This window comes from Pezoporus flaviventris, unplaced genomic scaffold (genome assembly GCF_033815535.1).
Source record: "Pezoporus flaviventris isolate CSIRO_AGI_PZ_B2104156 unplaced genomic scaffold, CSIRO_AGI_Pfla_v1 ptg000013l, whole genome shotgun sequence".
NCBI lineage: Eukaryota > Metazoa > Chordata > Aves > Psittaciformes > Psittacidae > Pezoporus > Pezoporus flaviventris.
This window is the reverse complement of record NW_026892561.1, coordinates 18469030-18493933: the sequence shown is the minus strand read 5'-3', so window position 1 is coordinate 18493933 and position 24904 is coordinate 18469030. Positions and strand designations below refer to the sequence as shown.

At 40.5% G+C, this 24904-nt stretch overlaps 2 protein-coding genes across 3 annotated transcripts in view; one reads left to right on the top strand and one right to left on the bottom strand.

Annotated features, from left to right (window-relative positions):
• The window catches only part of XPR1 (xenotropic and polytropic retrovirus receptor 1), a 105919-nt gene that overhangs the window by 34791 nt on the left and 46224 nt on the right, over window positions 1-24904 (top strand). The gene's annotated exons all lie outside the window — the stretch shown is intronic.
• LOC133268612 (regulator of G-protein signaling 16-like) overlaps window positions 23837-24904 on the bottom strand; it is a 427729-nt gene continuing 426661 nt past the window's right edge. Inside the window, exon 7 of the transcript XR_009743115.1 lies at window positions 23837-23851. The gene's annotated coding sequence lies outside the window, so the exon portion shown is untranslated. The remainder of the gene's footprint in view (window positions 23852-24904) is intronic.

Here is a 24904-nt window from a genome sequence, read left to right as displayed (position 1 = left end):
ACCTATCTTGAGATTTACAGCTGATTGCAGAGTTCTGTGTTGCTTCCCACCTGTGTGAGAGCCTGCCGTGCCCTTGAATTCTCCTTGCTGTCTGAATACGCTAGCAACACTTCACTGAAAGATCCAGGCTTGTTGCACTTTAGATGTGAGAATGTGTGTTTGGTGGCGACATTTAATGTTGTGCTGTGTTGGTTATCTGAATACATATTTTTTTAATAACTCTGAAAGTTGTTCTTTCTATATGTCAGATGAAGCTGTTTCAGAAAAGACAAGAACTCCACTTGGAAGTATAATGATAGACTTGGGAGGCTGTTACAGCTTTGTAAAGCATAAGTGCTTTGTATTGATGGGATGAATGTTCAAGGTGTGTGTGCATGGGGAGTCTGTGAATAATTAACCAGATCTGTGTTTCATTTTCTTTTGATTCACTAAGTGTGTGGATTCAAAGTGGGTTCAGCATTCTGTCTGCTTGCTTTATGTTGATTTACCGCTTTGATTATTAATCTTGCTAAGCTGAATTTTATGCAAGTTGTCTCTCGCATCCCCATGAAAGAACAAAATGTTGCTATAATAGCTACCCAACTGTTGAAATTAAGATCAAGAAATGATATCAACTTTCTTGCATATTATTTTCACAGTTTTGGCTGAAAATATGATGATTTATCAAGGACAGGACACTCAGATGACTGAACAAGACCCCTAGAAACTGACAGTACATGAGGAAGATGGATACCAAATAGATCCCTTCTGGTTTATTTTTTTAATTGCTTATTTTCCTGACAGCATTTTGGATTGAATGGCTGTGTGTCTCATCTGTCTTGTCTTTTGCGTTGCATGAAGAATTGTAGTGAAGTCTGTAAATGCACAGCTGTGGATATACCTGAGCGCTGATTAGGGGCTGGCCTAGGTGCACAGTCCTTTACTTTATATCTGAAGCAGACACAGATGGTGGAAGGGTTGGAAAAGTGAAATCATGTGAAATCAAGGCTGCTAAAAAAAGATGGTATTTTTTTTATCAGACCACTTGTGTGCAGTTCTAATGTTGCTGCTCTTCCTCTCTTGCTTATCCTCTTCAAAAGGCTTTTAGCAAAGTTGGAAAAGGTGCAAAGTAGGGCAGTAAAGATATGAATGAAGTTGTAGGATGGCTTCTGTGTGATTGTGTTCATTAGCACTATTCAGCCTTGAACAAGAGATCTGATAGAGGTTTATGTGATTAAAAGGATGAAAGATTTACTCTTTCTTCCAAAACAAGAACTAGGGGACATCAAATGGAAGTAGCAGGTGCCAGATGCAAAGCAAAAGGAGGAAAAACTAACTTCTTGTCATAGGTGTAGAGGATGCTAGGAGTATGTGAGCTCAAAAAAAGATTCAACAGATTCCATAGGAGACAAATATATTTACGCTCCAAACCAAAATCAGGAAGGCCCTTAACCACAGATAGCTACACCTGGAGAGGTTATTTAGGGGAAGCTTCATTTACACAGTTGTCTTTGCATTCTTCCCTGGATAGCCACTTTTGGATGGTGCTGGGGATGAGCTACAGAACTAACGCACTTTTTTGCCTACCTTGGTATGGCAGTTCTTGTAATACAGCTGGCAAAATGGGCAGAACTTTCATGAGCAACAGTGCTTTGTTGAAGTTATTCTTTTCATACAACGTTATAATAGAATCATGAATGGCTTGTATTGGAAAGGACCTTAAAGATCATCTAGTTCCAATCGTTATAATAGATCTGTAAGCGTATCTGCTCTGGATTTTTCAGTTAGACGCATTGTTAAACAGAATTGCATTGTTGCAGTGTGTCCTGGGTTCAGCAGTAGCAGTCATGTTTCTCCTCCTTGGTAGCTGGTGCAGTGCAGTGTTTTGACTTTCGGCTCGGGAACAGAGCTGATAGCGATGTTTTGGTTTGGCCAAGGACTTTGTGGGCCTCATGCTCTGCCAGGGAGGAGGGGAAGCTGGGAGGAAGCAGAGACAGGACACCTGACCCAAACTGACCAAAGAGCTATTCCATACCACAGCACGTCATGCCCAGGATGTAACTGGGAGTTAGCCGGAAGGGCTGGGAGACTGCAGGGTTGGAGGAGGTATCGGTCGGAGCTTGGTCGGGCTTGGGGGGCGAGTTATCGGTCAGCGGGTGGTGAGGTGTTGTATTCTGTTCCCTTGTTATTTCCTTTATCATTATTATCATTGGTGGTAGCAGTAGTGATCTGTGTTATACCTTAGTTACTAAACTGTTCTTATCTCAACCCGTGGGAGTTGCATTCTTTTCGATTCTCCTCTCTGTCCCTCCGAGAGCAGGGGGAGGGCAAGAAAGGGGGGGAAGTGAGCGAACGAATTACCTGACTGGGTTTAAACCACGACACAGTGGAAAAGCAGAATTTGGTTAACCTTTGAGTTTCTCTCTGAAGCCAACATTTTCTTGGCTTTCTCAAGTCAAAGCGTAATAGTTGTAAGAAATCTGTATTAATTGCTGCAGAATGACTTACAGCAATCTTTGTCGGGCCTTTAGTCCAGTGTTTTGGATAATTTGTTAGTGCACTTATCACTGTATGAGAGCATGTATGAACTGTAAAATTTGCTTATTATTAGTGTCCTGGCAATGCAAACCTCTGATGATGTCCCTTTTTGCACATTAATTTATATGCAGTCTTCCTTTCAACTCTCAAAAAGGAGTTTTAACTGCATTTGTTTGTTCAAAACAAAAGAACCTGTGTAGTCAGATTGCTTTTCAGAGTTACTGGAAGTTACTAATGAGAAGGGTGGGACTGTTACACCCCTTCTGCTTGCTTTAATTAAAGAGGAGTATGGTGGGGCAGATGTCAGTCTCTGCTTCTGTGAATGGTGCATTAATCCTATCCTGTCATTTGGCAAAGCAACCAAATAGCATAAAGGCATAGGAGGGTGGTGAGGCACTGGAATGGGTTGCCTGAGGAAGTTGTGAATGCTCCATCCTTGGTGGTGTTCAGGGCCATGTTGGACAGAGCCTCGAATGATGTGGTTTAGTGTGAGGTGTCCCTGCCCATGGTAGGGGATTGGAACTTCATGATCCTTCATGGTCCTTTCCAGCCCTAACTATTCTGTGATTCTATCTGTTGTCTGCAGACAGTGAGGTTTGCTCTGGGATGGTTTGTGGTCTGCATTTAGTGTGCCTTATGCAATCAGAAACACGAAATCTCATCTTTTAAAAGGCATATGTTAAATACTTTAGAAACTTTCTGCTAAAGGTCACCTGACAACCTGACACAGTACCTTATGGACATATGGAATATGGCAGTCATTATTGAGGTGTGGTGTCTCTTTTTTGTTTTGGGGGGGTGGGTGGTGTTTGTTTTTTTGTTTGTTTTTTTTTTGTTTTTTTTTGTTGTTTTTTTTTTGTTTGTTTTTGTTTGGTTGTTTTTGTTTGGTTGTTTTTTTTTTAAGCCTTCTAGCCCGAAATGAAAATTCTTTAACAAAAGTTTATTTTATTGAGTAATCTTTGTACTGGCAACTAACACAGGCAAAAAGGATGCTCCTGTTTTAACAGCAGTCCATTTGTGTTTTGACTCTGAATCCAGTTGTGAATTAGCAGCTGAAAATTAATGTAGGGCTCGTCTGTCCTGGAAATGGATGATGGTCAGCTGCAAGAAGTGGCAGTAAACACTGCATATTTAGCACCTTACTCCTTTGGTTTTGGATTGGTCCAGATTGCATGTAAAAATAAGGATAGTGTAATGAACCCTTATCCATGCTTTACAACAACTATTTAAGATTATATATCTTTGTGTCATCTCGTCCTGGTTTAAGTTGAGTCAGTAATTAAGAAAAAATCACATAGCTGTTCACTCACTCCTGCCCCGCTTCCTCCCCCCACTCTGCTCCCAGAGGGATGAGGAGGAAAATCGAAAGAATGTAACTCCCAGGGGTTGAGATCAGAACAGTCCAGTAACTAGGGTGTAACACAAACCACTGCTGCTACCACCAATAATAAGAATGGTAAGGGAAATAACAAGTGAAGAGAATGCAACCGCTCACCACCCGCCGACTGATACCCAGCCCAACCCGAGCAGTGATCTAGCCCTGCTGGGTCACTGCCTCCAGTTCTACATCCTGGGCATGATGGAATACCTCTTTGGCTAGTTTGGGTCAGGTGTCCTGTGCTTCCTTCCAGCTTCCCCTCCGCCCTGGCAGAGAATGAGACTCGGGAAGTCCTTGGTCAGACTAAACATTACTAAGCAACAACTAAAAACATTGGTGTTATCAGCGCTGTTCCCAGGCTGAAAGTCAAAAACACAGAGCTGCACCAGCTACTAAGAAGGAGAAAAATGACTGCTACTGCTGAACCCAGGACACATTTGTACTGAAAAAAGTAAATCCAAGTGTTTTGTTCTTTCCTGATCTTTATAAATGCTGTTCGGAAATCAAATGCACCTGTTTCCTCAAATCAGAGTATTTTAAAGGTTGCTTAATAAGTTCTATCGGAAGCCCTTTATTTTGGTAGAGTGGTGATTTATTTTACTACAATATCTGCTAAGTGAGTGTCCGTCACTTAAAGTAGCATGGTTGACCCAGCTGGTTCTCTAGCTCCTTTCCATCCTCAAAGCAGGTCTTGCTAGCCAGCCATTCTGTATGTTGTCTTAGTGAGATGTTAAACACTGACAGACTACTGATAGTCTTTGGTCTGAAAAGCTCTCTTTTAATGCATTGGCCAGAATGTAGGTGAAATGGCATGCCTGGCTTTAAATATTCAAAATATGCCCAAGCTTGTCCCTAACAGCTGTTACGGCTCTTTATTTTAATGATGTAAGCCTGGGTACTTCTGGCTTGTCTAATCAGCTGCTTGTTAAAAAGCTGACTGCCACCAGGGTAGTAGCGGCTGGTTTCAGGGAGCGTGAGTCGTGATGCTGACTTACATGAATTAGGTAGTTGTAATTCAGTGGCGCTGACACAAAGAAATTAATGCGTGCTCATGTCTCCTGCCCAGCCCTTTGCAGCTGTTTGTCAGATTGGAAGCTGCGCTTGGTGAGGGTGGTCTCTAGGGCTGCTGTGCACCTATGTGTCAATTGGGATGTTGTCTTATCTGTTTAAAAGCTCATTAAAGTTGCATATCCCTTTCTTAATTCTTTCCTTATCCTCCTCTGGCTAGCTGTCCAGGCTTTTGTGAACAAACCAGAATTGATTATACCAATTAGATAGGCCCAGGGGAGATTTTGAAATGTATATATATATTTTTTTTTCTTTGCTATTAGATAGCTCTTTGCTACTCCTAATGGTTTGTGCATCTGTGCTTTGATGCATTTTTTTTTTTCCTTTTAACTGTTCTCAGTACATTTGTTATTTAGGTAACATGGTTACCTAAATATGTAAACATGGTACCTAAAATATGTTACCTAAATAACATGTGATCTTTAGGTAACATAGTAGATGTCAATGTTTAGCTTGAAATTTCTAACTTAATATTAAACTGGTGATATTTCCAGCTGCTGTTGAAGTGCTGTTTGCCTTTCCCCCCCTGAATTGTATGCATCTGCATGAAAGATGAATTAAATGTCACTTGCTGTGCTTCTAGAAGTTGAATGGTCCAAATAAAGACTTTGTATACTCAGAAATAAGTCAAACTACAAGCTGTTGCAGGCTTTTGAAGGAGTCAGGTTGTTTGAGCTGTTTCTTGGTTATAACTTCCTTATCTTGAAACAAATTCAGTAAAAAAGAAAAATATGATTTGGTTAAGAGGCAGTGGGAAACTGTGGTTTGACATGTAAAGCTATGATTGCTCATGTGTGTCTTACCAAACAGAATGCATGCTACAGCACATAGCTTTCCTTTCTTGAAAATATTTGTCTTTTTCCTACAGAAGAAGCATATGGTGTCCTTTTCTGACCAACTTCCTCTTTCTTGACAAAAGTTCAGTAGTAACTTATGTTCTGAAGAAATGGAAACTCTACAGAAAGTTGACTTGACAATTGAGAATCTTGACTGTTGCGATGGTTTTGTAGTATTGACTCAATATGGCTGTTCTAATAAAAATAAGCACATCTCACCATGTGAACTGGATGCTCACCTTGGAAAAGAGGATAGAAAGAAATCACAGCTTTGTACTTTTAGTTGTTTTGTACAGCACCTAAGCAGTGATCACAGAATCATAATATTGGGTTGGAAGGGACTTTAGAGATCATCTACTTCCAAACCTCTGCCATGGGTAGAGGCACCTTCCACTAGACCAGGTTGCTTAAAACCCCATCCAACTTAACCCTGAACACTGACAGGGATGGGGTATTCTCTGGGCAACCTGTGCCAGTGTCTCAACACCATCACAGTAAAGAATTTCTTCATAATATGTAAATCTAGTCTCTTTCAATTTGAAGTCATTCCCACTTGGCCTATCACTACTTGCTCTTATAAAAAGCCCCTCTCCAGCATTTTTGTAGGCCCCTTTTAGGTATTGGAAGGCTGCAATAAGGTCACTCCAGATCCTTCTTTTCTCCAGGCTTAACAAGCCCCACTGTCAGCCTGTCTTCACAGAAGTATTTGAGCCCTCCAATTGTCTTCATGGCCCTTCTCTGGAAGGATGTTATGTTGTTTGTTGTTGTTGTGATCTTATGTATTCAATCAGTTTTCTCTCCTGAGTACCAGAAGTAAGCATGTCTTTTCTTAGGCTAAGCTGAATTTTTCCTCTTAAGATTATTAAGTATTAAAGATCTTTCCCATGTCTGGTGTTGGTCAAAGTCTCCAAATGCTCTACATTGAAGCATGTAGAGACATTTTACACCAATACCCTTCTTAGATTAGTTTTGTTTTGGAAAAATACCAAACCACCTTCGTATATTCCCAGTTCATACCTATATCATCATGGTGCTCTGTTAGCTAGTTTGCTGAACTATTACATGTTTTTGCAATGTGAGTTTGTGGATATCCAGAGCTTAATCCTTTCTACCTTCATGACTAGACCCAGTTTTACATGATACATTTTTATAGCAAAATGTGAAGGTAAGTTGTTTCTACTCTCTTTGTGTAGAACTAATTCTGAAATGACCTCTGTACCCAGTCATTTAGTGCTCTTATTTTGGGTTACATCTTTTTGATGTGAGAGCAGGTATTTTAACTGGTGAACTTTTTATCATTTAGGTCATGGCTTAAGTAGGTGGCTTGTCTAACTCAAATTTTCAGGGCACCCCCAGTCTTGTTCTCTTTGCTTCATCCAAACACACAAATACAAGTGCAGCTGACAGGTTGGCCACGAAAAGACCCTGCCTGTGTTGCCCATGATTCATTCCAGAATGATGCTGGAATCTGGAGGAAAGGTCTCTCTGTGCATGCAGATTCATGCCTCCTTCTCCTTTCTCTGTATTAGGCAGGTTTCTTGCATGCCAGCCATAATGTGGAGATTAAAAGAGCAGCAATGCTTCGTAAGACTATTGCAGGTTTGAGTCAATGTGTTAAAAGCCAAAACAATGGCAGGGGAGGAGGTCATGGTGACCTTGATGGTTCCTAGGAGGACCTAACCCTTGTGTTGCTCCTTGTAGCTAAGTGTGTTTTTATTCTCTTTTCCATACTTCCCTCTCTCTTCACTTCAGGTTAGTTCTAATTCTTTCTTCTATTTTGACTTCTAGCTGGGGTCATCTACTGTTCAAACATATACACAAATACCAAATTCAGAGTTTGTACATGGAGTGCAGTCTTTGATGTGAATATCACTTCCTGTGTTGCCACAGAATTAGGATTCTAAAAAGTACTCTGAAAGCATCAGAAGCATCCTCTGTAATATATTAAACCCATACTTTCCAGTATGCCTCAAACACATACATTGTTCCAACACATGACATTGTGAAAATAAGATGACAGCTTTAAAACATAGTGCTTTGGCTAAGCCTTCTCCTTCCATCTATCTTTTTGGTTGTAGGGGCTCTTGATGTTACAGCCTTCATATGGCACATGAATTCTTGGCAGAATTTCTTCTGCTTTCAGTCCAGACCTTTACTGCTGCTCTTCTCACACATTAATATGTTGGGGGGGTTTATATTCAGTTTCTGTAGCCTTGTTGTCCCTTGTTAACCACAAGGGATAAATAGGTCTTGTTTTACAAATTCACAAGACTCTAACATAATTCCTGCATTAATACTGCTTGGTTGTGTATCTTTTCTCCTTCACTGATCTCTGGAGTTGTCTTCCTCACTATGAGTGAGGCCCTCAACTATGTGTCTTTCTCCCTTTCTACCTCACCTTCAGGAAAATGGGTTACCAATTTTTTCCTGAAAAAGTGAAGTCTTCCTCATTGGCTAAAGGTACAAAAATTAACTCCAGAAGAGCCTCAGTTTTGCTAGTAGTAATGTGGAGTGTTTTCTCTGCAGTAGGGTGCAGATGGAGATCGCAGGGTGCCCATGAGATAGAATCATAGAATCAATAAAGTGATAGAAGTGCCTGTCTTCTCTGTATAACTAATTTAATTGGCAGTTAGCTTTTCAGTTGTGATATTAAAGGCACTAGATGCATTGGGTGCACCTTCTTCTGCCCCTGAGGCCTCCAGCCCTCGGGATTGGTGCCACATGCCTTGCTGACCCTATGGGTGGATGTGTGCCGTCTGGAAATGCCTCCAGCAGAACAGTTCATCATGGAAGGGTAACAAATGCATTAAAAAATGTCCAACATAAAGGTTACTTTGGGACTGGTAACAGTCAAGCAGCTTGCAGAAGACTAATCAGGTTTGGGACCGATAAGCATGGAATTGATTACATTGGTTACAGCTTTTCTTAGGCTCTGAGGCCCTTTTGGTTTCACCTCTCTCCCCACAGGCTATAGATCTGTTATCAAACACGTTGCTACTCAAACCTGCTTTTTGCAGAAACAAAAGTGAGATTGAGCACTAGGTTTCCTCCTCCCATTGCTGGTTTCCACCAATGACTTTGTAGCCTGTAAAAATCTTTATTATCCTCAATGGTAGTTGAATGGCCCCCAGTAGAAAGTTGGCAGTGAGTTGCCAGTGAAATAAGTTTGTGCCGCTCATACCCACTAAACACTATTGACACCTAGCTTCGAAGCACAGCTTTGTAATCCTGCTGAAGAGGCAGCTTTGCCTACTTCTAAAATGTAGATTGACTTGCTGCTCTCAATTTTAGTTGGAAGTTGAGGGATTTATTTTTTTTTTTTTTTATTTTCCTTTTGAAATGCCCTTTGAAATTTCCTTTTGAAATGTGTAGTACCACATTACAGGAGAGATGTACTCCTTGTACCTCTCGGTGGGGCTTGAGCTAGACTTTCAATTAATAAATCGGATTACTCCTAATCAAACTAGTTTTGTGACAGAGAAATAGGTTTGTATGCATCCAGGGATTTGCTCTTAGCTGTACTCCCTGGGCAGAGACAAGGTGTAATTTTAGGCTTTGAGAGGTGGACTTAGCCAGGATTGCTGTAGGTACTGTTTTTAAGACTGAGTTCTATAAACGTAGGATTAAGGATAATAATGTATTTCATGATCATTCATCTAGATAACTACTTTAAAATATATGGGAGGGTTATTTCTGTAAATTAAAGCAATTAGATTGTGACTTCCTGCACGGCCTTCCAAATAGGCTGGTGAAGCCTGATCTTGGTACCACATGTGTTATTTCAGTGCCACTGCAAAGTTTTTCTGTTCTGAAGATCCAGAGGCAGTTAGAATTCAGCCTTGCCAGGAGCATGGTGAAGTACTTTCCTTTCAGCTCTGGCTAGCACTTGTCCTTACAAGAAACTACACTTCGATACAAGGGGTTTTTATTTGTTTCAAGTGGTGTGCTGGCTTTTTTCTTCATGCTGTAGGTAAGCATTCTTAATCATAACACTGGTTAGGATTTAAAAAATTCAGCCTGGATTTCTGAGCTACAAGTTTGGATCCTAAATGCACCAATTTTTCCTCCCCTATTTGGGTAAGACACTTTGAAGTCAAGCAAATGCAGTTTAACTTTGAAACCAACAATGATACACTGTTGATGACTACAGTGGTACTACAGGTCCTTTTTTGATAAGCGGAATGACATTTTTAAAGGTGGTTTGCTACTTTTTCTTCTGCAGGCTCTACAGTACGTAAGGAAGTTACCATGGAGGGCAGATTGGGGAAAAAGTATATAGTTTTCCTTTCTGCTTTAATTATCTTTGAGCTTTGAGACTTCTCAAATTACACCTTTTTCCTTTTTTCTTCCATTTCATTATATTGAGAGAAGTCATAGAGATGAGGCATATCCCTTTTCTTTTTGTCATTTTTTTTTTTTTTAAATAAACCTTGATACCAAGACAGTTTCTTAACAGAATAAAACTACAGAGTATCAAGCTTTTGTTTCATAGGAATGCTTGTTGGGTTTGTGTTTTCTTGGTTTTCTTGGTGGTGGGTTTTGTTTTTTTTTTTAAATTTCACTTTGAGATTTTGCATGTGATGACACTTTCCATGAGAAAAAGGTGCTCCTTGCAGCTTCATAGAATCATGTAGGTGATATCTGTTTGGTCCAAAGCCATACTCAAAGCAGGTCCAATGAGATCGGGTAAGCAAGTGCCTTGCCTAATAGAGTTTTGATTATCTCCAACGGCAGAGATGCCACCACCTCTCTGGACTGAATGCTCAGCACTTCTCCATCATTGTGGTGAAAACATTTTCTCTAGTTGGGTTTTCCTGTGTTGCAGCTGTCCGTTACTTCTTGTACTGTGCAACTCCAAGAAGAGTCAGACTCTGTTTTCTCTGTACCCTCTGATTACCTAGCTGCAGATAGCAATAAAGCTTTTCCATTCTTAATATTGAATAACCCCAATCTTAGTTTCTCTCAGCTCAGCTACCTTAGATGTTTTTGTAAGAAATGCAGATGATCTAGAGGACTTCTGGCCTGTCAGCTGATTTCTTGCTTTTTGAGGTGAAAGGAAATATTCACTGGAATAGTACCAATTGATGAAAGACTGCTGAGACTTTCTTGCATGTTCGAGATTACAAGTCTCAACATCTTTCCTTTGCAGATGTCATATACCTTGTGTCAGACTTTTATTTGTAAACAAGTTCAACTCAAGAGGAACTTGCTGACCTTCCAGACAGATGGTTTGTATCCAAAATGGTTGAGTTTTGCCACTTGATTCAGTTGGAAATATGGCTGTGCTTTGAGAAGAGGGTATTCCTTGTAAGTTCGGACAGATTTTTAAGGATTTTTTTAGACTTGTATGGTTTAGACTGTATACTAATGTGCCCTTCAGAAGTAAAAGGGGGATGCTGAATGCCCAAAAATCTTCCCTCTGTATCTTCTTCTGACAGATAAGGTACGCTTATTTATTTGTTAGGGAAGTGGACAGCTGCTGAAGTGACTCCCCATTGCCAGTGTGTGGGTCACTTCATGTGAGCTTAAGAAAACCCAATTACATAAGAACGCATTGTTCAGTCTGATACGCTTGCCATCAGAGAGCCCATTTTCATTGTAAGCACTGCAAGATGGAGCCACAGTTCCACTGTACAAAGCAACAGCAACACTGACTTCAGGAAAGGTTTTTCCTTTTTACTCTCCCCAAGTGAGGTTATTCCCACCACTGTGTTTTGGCACAGCAGACCGTGCAGCTGTGTTGCGCACTGAAGCGAAGGATTGGATCTGGTTTAAAAGTTAAAAAAAATAAAAAAGGCAGTAGTTCTGGTTTTAAATTTTTTGCTACAGGAGCAGGGGAGGAGGGGAAGAAGGAGTGCAAGGGTCATCTCTGTTCGGTCAGTTCGCTGGTTAAGAGCTCAGCCCTGTAAATGATAGAGCTGAAGTAACAAGGGCAGATGCTGGACTGCAATGGGGGAGGACTGGAGCAAAGACCTGGGGTGTAGAGGCAGGAAGGTCAAACTGGTGGTTTTACCATCTGCTTTGTAATGGTTGCTTTTTCAGAAATAACCAGTTCAGACAGCTGCCTACCTAGAGGTCCTTGCCAGTTACATTGTTAATTATATTTTTTTAAAGTTTATAGTACAAGTTTGTTTGTAAACAAGATGTGGGCATTCTAGTACTTGCTCATGGCATTTGTTTGCAGCTCAGAACACTATACTTTTTTTTTTTATTTATTTATTTTTAAATTGAGCACCTGACCTTAAATAATACTGCTTTAAGAAAACAAAAACAAAACCCCAAGGCAAATCTTTTAAATTTTGTAATTGAATCAACTGAATGCAAGTTTTAATCATTTTTTGCTTTGAGGTACAACACTGCCATGGAAAAGACCTGCTCTAGCATAAATTCTTTCATAAATATTTCTGTCCCTGTGTCCATTTTCCTTCATTGTTTAATATTCAAGACACTGGTGTCACTTCCTAGGGGGTTCTGGTTTTCTTCAGACTGTCTTGCAGCATGCTTTGTTCTTGTTGCAAAAGCATAATAATTGTCTAAGCTTACCATTATACTTCTATATTCTAATGTCCTTGTTTTTTACCATTCAATGTGCTTAGTAATGTCAACTTAGCTTTGAACCTATTAAAAGATCGCATTGCTTTGTTTTTAACCTTTTTTTCCTCACTGTAATGTCAATATATGCTCAGTATCCACAATGCTTTCTCACAGTCTTGGTATGTCTCACCTATTCTCTTCCTTTGAGTACTGGTCTAAACTATTCTCTGACTTCTTATAAAAAAAAAAAAAATAATGAAAAAGTGTATGTGTATCTGCCTATCTTTAGGCATTTATTCTAAGTGGTCTTTTATTCCTTACACATTTTCTTGATCGGGATGTCAAAAGGATACTGAATGCTATTGACAAGATTGTTTGACTTATTTCAAAATGAAATCTATTTAACTGAAGAAATCCTTGTTTCCCATGGAACCCTCACTTTCGTATCTGCAATTTAAGACTACAGCTGCTAAAGACAGAGATGACTGGCTTAAGAACTTATGCTGAAACATGGATAGCAACACTGTTGAAGGTTTTTTTTTCACTCAGTGTTCTGGCAGAAAAAAAAATCTGCACATAGTTACTGTAGATAAACCAGGATTTTTAGTCATCTGTAGATCTGGTTAGTCAATTTGGATAGCCAAACTGAACTGCAGTAGCATCAGTCTGCTTCCTTCCCAGGTATGAGAATGCTTTGGATAAATGTTCTTGATAGCAGAGGAGGTTGTCGCTTCCATTTTTGAGGTAGTCTGGTATCCTATGATATGTAGCAAAACATGATTAGGATGTCACAGGGGATTTTCACCATTGCAGCCCTTTCCTGATCCCCGTTTTCCTTTTCTCCTCTGTGAGTGCTATGTTTCCAGCTTACAGCTTCTCTTTCAGCTTTCTGCAGGAAATACGAAATTCAAAATCAAATGAGGTTTCTAGAGTTAGTACTGAATGTCGTTTCTTTTCCTGTACCTCTAGGTTAAGTATTTTACAGCATAAACAAACAGTGGCCTCATCTGGTGTCCTTGGTTTTGTAAAGCTTTGTAGGAATGACTCTTTGAAGAAAGAATAATTCTGCAATTAGTAGGAATGTGCTCAGTGTTAGAGGTTGAAAATCTTGCTGGCAAAGAAACTGGGTCTATGCCAGAACCTGCTTTTAAATATCTGTATTCTGGATCCCATTTCCAAAGGCAATAATAAGAAAGCCCAACCCCTGTACTTGGCTGCTGGGAAGAGAGTGTGTGCTGGAAGGAATCCATCTTATCAGCTTGTGCCGTTTTCCTTTGAAGAGGAGCTCTTTGTCCTTTGCCTTTCTGAGAGCCTCCTGCCTCCCTCTTACAAGCAATGTTTCTTGCCTATTGTGTCCTTCTTTGAGCTGCCTTGTTAGTGCACGGCTGAGGTGGCCTTTATGCAGGGGTGAGCCACCATCAATGCCTCCTTCCTCTCTCTGGTACATGAGAGCGCTTCCTGCTCCTGTCTGCTCCACATCCTCCCTTGTTCAGCTTTCAGAGCCTCTGTGTGGCCTTCTCATCCACAGGGATAGATTATCTGCCTAATCGTGAACAGGTGTTGAAACTATGTACCTGGTTTTCCTTTGTCAAGCCTGATTCTTACCAATGATCTTACATGTGATCACCAGATAAAGAGCTGTGTGAATTTGTAGCGTGTCGTCCCCCCCATATATGTTTATGATACTTGTAAGTATGTCCAGCCATTAATAACTTCTGAGAAATAGGTGGATGTAAAATGGCATCATGGGACTAGAATTGTATTAGTTATCATTGTTCTTGTGCCTTGGAAAATGCATTTAATTTGAGATAACTAATGAGAAAGTAGTAGGGGAGCCTTTCCAGTGGCAGCTTTGCTGACTGACTCCTGCCTGTGGCTGTGCCTCTGCAATTTGCTGGGCATGTTTACTTTAATATATCCGTGAATATGAACTTCTCTTGGACGGAGCAAGCTGCTGACTGCCAGTCTGCTCTGTCTACTGCTGTCACTTTCAGGTTTTGAGGAGCATGAACCTGTGAGCCATTATGTCAGTAATAACCATAGCCCTCTTTTTGACTGCTTGCTCCTGGTGAGCAGCCAGTTTTTCTGCAGACTTGGAGAACAGAAATGACATGGGGGGATTAGCTAGGTTGCTTGCACTTGCAGGAGGCATTTTTTCTTGCCCTGTAGGACAAATGCAAGTATGTGTAGTCTGTACATGTTTATTTTCAGCTGTACAGTAGTAATCCTTGCTGTGTTCTAAAAACTGAGTCTTAGTGGCTATGTATTGCAATATTGATATCTTTCGGTGAAAGCTGCCAAGAAAGCTGATCAAAGAAGAGCAAAGAGAATACACAGGCTTGGAGCATTTGAGTTTACTGACCTCATTACCTTGCCTCCAGCACTTAAAATTAAGCTGTTCAGATGACAAAATTCCATTTTACTGAAACAGAGAACCGGTTTTGATGAGTGTAGTTTTAGCATACTACATTTGTAGTGTCTCCTACCTTTGTCCCTCACTGCAGAGATCATAATGTCATCTTCTCCTAAGCCCTAGTTAAACCTCCATGTAAGTTTGGTTTTAGTGCTATTTACACATTCTGACCAGAAGAGCTCTGTTTTTGTGCCAGTGTCACTGTTTCACATAGATTTCTGAGCAGGGAGCAAACGGATCAGCTCGTGTCCTTTCATGCCTATTTGCCATATGATTTTTTTCATTGTTACCAAGGCAACCCTTCTACCCACGCCCCCAAGAGGCAAGGTCTCAATACAATGTAAGTTATTGTCTGGAGCAATTATTAGGCTATTATTAAAGCACCATTGAAATATGTCGGCAGGAATTTTAAACAAGTGGGAGCAGAGACAATAGCAAGCATTAGAGGATTGCAAATTTATCTTGCTGCTGGTAATTTCGGGAGGATGCCTGTAGCCCTCCTAACAATGTCTCATAGAAAGCATGAGCAGCCTTCCCAAACTCGCAGAAGTCAGGACTTCCCAATGTGGAATAACATTGAAAGATAAAAGAAGGGAAATAGCTAAATCGGTGCTCTTCAGCTGCGTGCTGCTCCTCATGTGGCAGCCGTGCGTGCTAAGCATCTTTGCATGTATTAAGGGCAGCCCCCAGGGATGCACTGTAGCATTGAGAATGTTTTTTGGTTGGTTTGTTTTTTGTTTTTTTTTTTTTTGAAAACGGTAGTAAAATGTTCGCATTCCATGTGGATGGGGGAGTGTTCATGGTTAGAAAGTCTTTTGCATTCACAATTCCTATTTGCGTGTCCTGATTTTAAAAGTGAATTATTCATCATTGGTGACAGGATATGTGAGAACTGGGCAACAAGCGGGTAAAATAAGAGGAAAGTGACCCTTGAAATTATATATTTTATAGGTTATAGTGCGCTGTTCCCTTTACAAAAAGAAAGCTCTTTTCCTGTTTCCTAACTGTGGCGATTGCGGAGATGTAGGACCAGGGCTTGCCTTGCGGTCTCCACTTACAGGACGTTTCCTGCAGATGCCACTTGGGGTTGTATTCCTGAAGCTGCCACCACTCATGCAGCCCTAACAGTCCAGCTTTTTCCATACTATCCTGTATCCTGAACTGAATTCTCTGTCACTTTTGTCTTGCTGATACAGTCCTTCTGTTGAGCAATAGCAAAACTAACAGGGTTTTATAGCACTGTATCAGTTTCATCCAGGAATTTCCTTCCAAGAACCTGCTGTGCTGTCGTGGGTCAGGGATGTCACCAGACTGATTTGGCAATTCATTCCTGAAAGTTGCCGGAAGAGGACTGCAGCTCCCTGCAAACGTCTTTGTTTCGGGCTGCGCAAATGTTAAGATCAATTGTTGAGTGCAGATGGAGAATCCATTAAAAAAGGCAGGAGAGTTTTCAAGAACCATATTTCTTCCTGTTGGAAAGTGAGAATGTTTTTGGTTCTTTAGAAACTAATTTCTCTGGGAGGATTATTTTAAAGTCATGTGAAGATCCACCTCCATGATTTCACCTTCCTACCTCTTATGAAAGGTCTTTTTCTCCATCCCAGACTCTTTTGGCAGAAGCAGAGGGTTTTGCCTCATTCCTCAACGCTGTAATGTGCCATGATAAATATTTGGGGTTGTGTCTGTATGTCCCTTATTTGTTGTTTCTCTTAGACTAGCGCATAGTATTGTAAGGCTATAATGCTTAGCCTGATGTATAACATACTTCTTGGTTCTTATTTGTGGCTTTTCTGCTGTTTACTTCTCACACAGATCTTGTGTCCACAGATAACAGCAGTGAGGGATTCCCAGCTAGTAGAGACCAAGTGCATCTGAATTCATCTGCTGCCAGCATGTGGCAGGTAAAGCCTGGAGTAGGGGTCGGGTTTATAGATCCTGAGTCATTTCAGTGATTTCGTCTGTCCTGCTTGCTATTTTCCTGATATCTGGTGAAGTAAGTGATGTGAGTTTTGTGAGCTGTCTGGTTATCCGTGAGTTTGGGGGTAGCAGCAAAAACAGATGCAAACACTTCCACTACAGTTGCTCAGAGCTTTTCTGTATTTTAGTGATGTTGGAGGCAGCTCACTACTGTCTCCTTTAATGAACCTTGTGGTGGTATGGAAGTTGTTTCATTGAGACATTGTTAAAGACTTGTTAAAGGAAGTCAGATTTCCTAGGTGATGGCACTGGATTATATACCAGCATATGTTTTTGACAGGGTTACAATTTCAGGCTCTGAAAATGATGTAACTATTTTACTATAATAAAATAATTACAATTTTTAGAGGGGAATCTAGGGCAGTAGGCTGTGATTCATAAGAAGTGCTTGTTTTGGCTAACATTTTACCACTCACAGTAAAAAGCAATTATTTAAAATTATAAAATCTAAAATCTCTTTTTTTTTCCCCAACATTACAAACCTTTTCTTCAGTACTGGCAGCATTCCTAAATGTGTATAGCTTGCCTGAATACACCATAACCTCTATGGAACATCATTTAATTCTTGTCAGATTTTCCTATTTGAAACCTTATATCATGAATATCTTAAATACATGCATGTGGGCAGTTGCTGTTAAATCTTTGCTGTTAGTTTTTGCAGAGGTGGCATGTATTTATATTGCATTTTCAGGGAAGGAGTTTATTTTCCATCTTTCAGTACTAATGGAGCTGATCATGAGGAAATGCACATAGTTTGTGGGCATGCAAAGAACATTTCACAGATCATTTCTTAATGCTAGTCGTACATTAGTGAATCTTTGGGTTTGCTTTTTGCATTTTTAAATTGAAATTATGAAAGTCTTTACAATAAGCTGCAAAGATACTTTGTCATAAAATGTCACTAGCTATAAATTTCCTAGATGTGCTTGTCTACATTAAACACAAAAGCAAATATAACCATTAGTTCAGCAGCAGCCACTCAGATAGGTCTTTTGAAGCTCATTCTTAAAAAGCGAGACTGATTTAATGATCAGTGACTTTTTGTATAGAGGCAGCCTGTGTGTAGTTGTATTTTGTGCCTTGTGGGTGTTCTCCTGTCCCTCAAAACAATCCTGTGTAATTGATAGTGTCAACTGAGCTGTGTGCTCAATGGCTGCAGTGCCAGTGCTGCTCAAATCCTGCCAACAGAGGACTTGGCTTCTGGGTTAGGTTCAGCTTATGTCAATTTAAGGACAGGTAACCATGCAGCCCTCCAAAAGGGGAAGCTATTTTTTCCCCTAATAAATGATTGCAGCTCTCTTAAAGTGTTTTTACATTTTATTGTGTACCTTTTGTCTTCACTGCCTTTGATACCTTGTGTTCACATGTTCTCCTATAGTCATGTGATACAAAGCCTGTAGGTCTCATGAATATCTTTGCTTTATGGCTGTTGCATATAGTGACACCAGATGGACCTTTCAGATGATAGGGTGACTGTAGCAAATGCTCAGCTTGGTCCTGGCAACAAATTTGAAATGTTATTTAGACCCCTTGTCTGTGTAAGACTTCCCAGAGAGTTTTTTCAGACTTACTTCTGCTGCGTCCACTGTTAAGTATATATGACAGCCTGTAAATGCTTGTCAGGTAAGCTCCAAAGTTGGATTCTTTCACCAGAATGGACTGTGTGTGCTGCCCAAGTCTATCTACAGAAAAGACACTATCTTTGCCTTCGGTGCAGGCCATTTCTTTTGTGTCAACAGTTCCTCTTGTAGTAGTCTCAAAATTTATGGTGACTTCTTTCTGCATCTGAAAGCTTGACTCACGCACCAACAGATGCTTGGGTAAGTTTGCATCTCAGACCAAGGGCACTCCTTTGGTCTTCATGCAGTTCTCCTTTTATTCATGTGACTTCAAGATTACAACAGTTGTGGACATTATTGCCCCTGGAGAGCAAAGATATGTCAAACCTTTTGTTGCAGCAGCTATCAGTGTATTTTTGACAAAGAGTTGTTGGCATCCTTCTGGAAAACCCATCTTGTATTTCTACTGAATTCTTACTGTTTTGTCATCTGCATGCTACCTGCCATGTGGCACATTTCATATACTTGTTTGGCAAAAGAGAGGAAAATACATCCATGTTCTGATTAAAAATAGTGTAGCCGTCTGTAAGATCACTTGTGTTGCGTTGTGGGATTGCTGTAATAACACTGTCTCTTAAGCCAGATTGATAGCTACAGAATTGCAGTTTCAGGGTGTGTGTGTGAATCGAGCGATAAAACAGCAAAGGAACCTGAAAATTAATTCATATGTTACATGTGAGTAACTTTAAGCTTTTGGATTGCTTTTTGGTTAAAAGTTACCGTTATTTCAGAGGTACAACAAGAAGCTTCATGCAAAGCTGAGTTGACTCCAGTGGTTCAAAAGAGGTGGCTGAGACCTAGTGGTCCTTGACATATTTAGCAGGAATAGGGACTGTGTTTCTAATTTGGGGTGATGGAGACCAAACCAGAAGCAAATAGCTCATCAGTGTTTGGAACAAGTGCACCATCAGCAGCTTCCCTCTGTATTGCCACAGAGTGAAGGCATACAAGTAGTCCTGCTATTGTGTACATTTTTCTGTATAGTCAAAGCCATGGTGTTATAGTGTTGGCAAACTTTAGGGTTTTCCAGTTTGAGAAATTTCTTTGAGGTTAGTGGTGTACCTCTCTCCTTTAGGAAGCTTTGCGTGCATGGATATTGACGTCTTGCTTGTGTCTCTGGCTTAAATTTTCACTTCGTTCCATCTCATCCCTCCAAACCCCCTCGTCTTTTCTTTCATAACTGTAATGAATTAATGATTTTATGTAAATCTGGTGTTTGATGGACTTAGGAGGTGTGCCTTGGGACTTGTTTAAGCTATCACATAGGAAATGCATCATCTGCTTCATGTTTTCTGCAATTGCAGTCAGTTTTATTTTCCCTTTATTACTTGTCCCTGTTTTCTTTTTTTTTTTTCCAAAGCAGCTCTTTAAATGTTTAGGCCATTTGCCAGGGTTTAAGGATTTTGTTCTTTCTTCCACCTTCTCTGCCCTGTCCCCCCTTCCCTCCCCCCCATTTTCCACCTTAAATTGGAAGGAAAAAAAGTAACCATCCCTGCATTACATACCTGATTGCTATTCAGTTCCCAAGGGAGAGTCACTGAGAGCTAAATGCAAGGGCTGGAGGTCTAGACTCTCTGGTTAGATTCACTGAATGTCACTAATTAGAGTAGAGTAGCCACTTACATATTTATTCATGTTTCAGAACAGTTGGTGAATCAATTGAGTGAATGGACTGGGGCAGCTTCAGTACTTCTTGTGTGTGAATATACTTAAAAGAAACCTCCAAACCTATTTATGTTGGTTCTTCATTTCTTGCTGGTATAGACCAGCATGGCTGTAGCAGAACTTCATTTCCATATGACTTTTGTGTGATGCTTTTTCCATTCCCTCTGTCTTCTGCTTTTGAAGAGAGATGGTTCTAGCCTGTAGAATGTTTCCCTCCAAGAATACTTCTCTTCTGGTGAGAAGAAAATACTATTACCTTTAAGGCTGTCCTTACTCAAATTGTCATTAATGGAGGAATTTGCTTAAAGCTTTAATTAAAATCCTTGCAGGAAATAAAATCGGGGCATTAACAACTTGTGCCTGATGCATTGCTGACAGATATAACAGCATAGAATAATCTTGCAATGCATGGTAGATTTGTTTTAAATGGAGCAGATTGATTCCCCATAAACACCTTGAAGTGCTGCCTTTCACCAAAATTCTCTCTGAATTTAGCTCCTAATTGATAATAGCTCATTTACGTTTTCGGAGCAGGATGGTGACAGCCTCCTGGTCTCCCCTCGCTGGGAGACTTTCATTCCATCTGCTCTGGCTGTTGATTAGCAGCATGCCAGCTACATGAGCAGTGTTTCTGGATGCTATGGTCATCTGTTGCGTTAATTTTTTTCTGTGAGGAAACTACCACAAAGCTGAAAGCATGGGTAGGGGAATCAGAATAATGACTTTGGGGTTTGCTGTTGTTAGAAAGGGAGTGCCTCGTGCAGTTTGGCTTGAATGTGCATCATTAGGTCCAGATTTTCTGGAGCCTAGCTGTCCTGGTTTCAGGTGGGATAGAGTTAATTTTTTTCTTAGTATCTGGTGCATTTTCTGTTTTGGCTTTTGTCTGAGACTGATGTTGATAACACACCAGTATTTTAATAATTGCTAAATAGTGCTTGCTGTTAAGTCAAGGACTTTTCAGTGAGGAGGTGCCCAAGAAAGTGGAAGGGAGCAGAGCCAGGACAGCTGACCCAAACTAGCCAAAGGGGTATTACATACCACAGCACGTCATGCTCAGGATAGAAACTGAGGGGGAGTTGTACAGGAGCCACAGATACCTGATGGGTTGGCCATCAGTCAGTGAGTGATGAGCAACTGTATTGTGCATCACTTATGTTTCTTGAATTTTATTCCTCTCTCTTTTCCCTATTATTATTATTTACTTAGTTTCAATTATTAAACTGTTCTTATCTCAACTTGTGGATTTTACCTTTTTTTACTAGGGCAGAGGGGAGGGCAAGTGAATACTGATATCCTATGTGTTTCTCCACTCTCCTCAGTGTCTTTAAACGTAAGTCCAGTCCTTCATCTAGAACAGCAACACAATAAAATGTTCTAAATTTAACTGTTCGGGGTTTTTTTTTGTGTGGGATACCACAGAGTAAAGCTGAGGTTTGTCATCCTAATCCTGAACTTCCGTGTTGTGACTTGGCTACTTTGAATGGCTTATAACCTCCACTGTGGAATGTTTTAGTGTATGTATGGCTGGTATCACCTGAGAGGGTGCCAGTTTGTAGATAAATCAGGGAAGATATCCATAGATGATTTACTCTAGCCTATTGAAAATATTGTTGTTCTGTCCATTTGCAGAGCTGATACTGCAGCTGGGACTTACTGCCACTTTTTGCCACTGCACAAATAGGGGTAAAATAGAATTAATTGTGTTGGCTCTGTAATGCATTCTTTGAAATGTAAATAAGAAGTGACTTAGGAAGTTTGGCCATTTGCTTTTTTCCCCTCAGCATACTTAAAATTTGTGTTTGGATGCAAAACCCTTCTGTTGGCTGTTACTTCTGCAGTTTGCGTATTCCCTTCCCACCAGGTTTTGTTCTGAAAGCAATAGAAATTACTGAATGGTTCCTTTTGCCTTTTTATTTACCAAGTGCCAGCAGTGCTGTGCATTGAGCTTGGGGGAAATGTGTGTGTGTGTGTGTGGAGAAATCACATGCCTCTAAATCTTTCTTCTCATTTAGGGTGTAAAAATCCTTTTCAAAAGGATTCCCGTTCCAGTCTGGCAGGGATGCTCCAAGAGGAGATACCCAGCCCTTGTGGTTTCTGGCTAGAGACTTGGGCTGTGCAAAAAGAAAGAGATTGGCTTGGAAGACAGACAAACAAGTGCAGTCCTGTTCTCCACTGCATTTTAATTTTAAACTGAAATTACCCCTTGAACACAGTAGCTCTGTTGAAGAGTTGAAGTGGGCATAGGCTTTCAGATCAATTCCTTTGAAAGATAATTTCTCTTTCTTTGAAGGAGGGTCATTTGAACTATAGCTTATTCCTTCCATGTATATAAATGATAACAAAGCTTCCAATTGCAGAGTGACATCTGAGAAATGCTACTTTTACTGGAACTGCATTTAAACAAGCCCTTTAAGCACAGGATTGAGAATAAGGGAAAGCAAGGGATGCTACTTAAAGGTGTGTTTAAAAGAAAATGACTCCAGACTTGTGGAGACCTGCACTGGAGAACTTCTGCTTATCTTGAATTTACTGCCGTGACTCCGGGCATGCTTCAGTACGTATTTTTTAATGAGCAGCAGGGTGGGGCTCAGCTGGGTGGCTGTGCTAATGTGTGAGTGAGGAGGAGCATAACCTTGGGTAGGCTTTGTAATGTTGTGAGGATCTTGCAACATCTGTCACTGTAATAGTGTAAGAATTAAAACAGAAGAATTATTGCCTTGAGTTAGATGAACATTAAGGTAGCTGCTTATTTACTGGTGTTTGAACTAGACTTGTATCATTTAGAAAGAAAAAATTATATTTTAAATTGTGCAAAACATTTAGGAAGACACATGTGAACACTGATGAGAACTAAAAACCTCTTATGTTTCCTGAACATGGTCTGACTGTAAAAATGTCTCCTGGTAAAATCTTGAGGCCTGCGTCATTTCTCTGACACACCTTGGAAACATGTTTTTCTTCATCTGATAACTGCTTGCTTACTATCTTCGTGCTGTTTGCTCTTACAAGTTGGTAAAATAAAAAAAGGAAAAATGAATTTGAGTAGTGTTCACTCCCTGGGGGGAAATTAAGCCATTGATAGCGTATTTAAAGTAGGCTTGTCTTTGTACTGTGCGTTCATGTCCTCTATATGGGGAGCCTGTAGTTGGTTCTGCATCATTTGTTTTGTCTTTCTGGTTGCTCTTAATATTAATTGAAGTCTTTCCCAAGACACAGTTCTGTTAATCTTCCTTTTGTCATTTCCCTCCTTGCCCCACCCCCGATATCCACAACAAAAATGCTATCCTGTGCCTGAGATAAGGTTTAAAAGTAGCATTGTTTTGGGGGGCTTGGGTTATTTTTTTTTTTTTTATTGTGTTGGTGGTCTATTTATGCACCTGTTTTTTACCACCAGTATTAGTGTACCTCTTTCTTTGCTTAACTTCCGATATTTTGTATGTGCTGTAATTGTTATAAGGATGCAAATAGTTTCCTGGAGTGATGGGTATAGGTCTCTTATCAGTTCCAATTATGCAAAATGTTTCCAATTAGCTGTAATACCCTTTTCTGCTTTCCCCAGACAAACACAACCAAGCAGGGTCTCTCCTGGGATGCCAGTGTGCTGCACAGGGCAGGCTTTCCCCTTCTACATCGTGTCCTGTCCCAGGAATGTTAGGATCAGAAAGCACGCTCTGCTACCCCTTGTATTTAAAGAAAAAATATAGTGATCTTACTGCAGATCTTTAGGGAAATGATGTAATTATCACTGCTGACAACTTAAAGGAGGAGACAAGTAGCTTCATCTTGAGATTCTCACAATTTTATCAGCAGCAATGGAAGCAAATCATTGTCCTGGACTGCAAAGCTTTATTGAGCTTACTCCCTTACTATGTAAAGTCATAGCAGGTAGCAGAGTGCTTTGTCCAGTACTGGTAACTACTGAAGTGGGATGCTTTGTTAGATGGATTGACAGCTTACTGTGAAATGGCAATTTCTGTGGTGCTGCACAAGGCAGAGAACAGTTGCCACAAACTGAGCAAAATGTCCCTGTATGCTCTGGGGTGGTTCTGGCTCTGTGGTTACCACCATGTGCAGTGACAGAGGAGAACAAGGAGAAAGCAGAGGAGTTTCTTGACAGAAACAGTTGTCGTATGGAGGCTTCATTGGAAAAGTCTGAAGTCCTGTGGATGCGGATTGTGTTTGCTTAGGTAACACAAAAAAGAGGCCTTCTGCCTGCTATGGAGAAGATTTCCCTTTGCAAAACAGTGCTGACTCTGGTTTGCCAATATACACACTGAATTAGCAGCAGCAGGATGAAATAACTCTGAGTTTAAATAGCTTGCTTCCTCAAATGAAATATTTTGATGCCCTCTAAATGCTACCTCTGTAGTTGGAGCTTACTCTTCTCCCTGTTCTGCCTTAAACTGACTTTGCTGCTTGGTTTAGGCCTTATTTTGGCCCATTTTTCATACTTCCACTGCTGTTTTCACAGCTGCCTGACAGAGTCCATAGGGGAACCGAGAAAGGTTGAGAATAACCTTTTCCAGCACGCTGTCATTTGATTACACAGTTGTACCAGAGCATCTGAGATTGCTGGGTGTCAGAATGGGCTCTCAAATCAGTGCTTGAGTCCATAGGGAGGTTTTATAAAAACTGATTTGTTGCCTCTACTTCTGTGTTACTCATCAATCCAGAAGAAGTGATGTGGGTCCAGTTTCTGCAGCTATTTAAGCACTCTGATAGGCAGGCAGCCTTTCTTGTGGAGTGGGCTGTTGGACTGCTGGGCTTGTTCTCACAGCATGCACGCAGAAGCCTGAATGGGGCACGGTTTTAATAGTAAAAGATGGCATTTCCGAAAGCTCCTGGAATGTGTATCCTGCTGGTGACTACCTGCAATCTTGACAAAGAGCAGAACTGC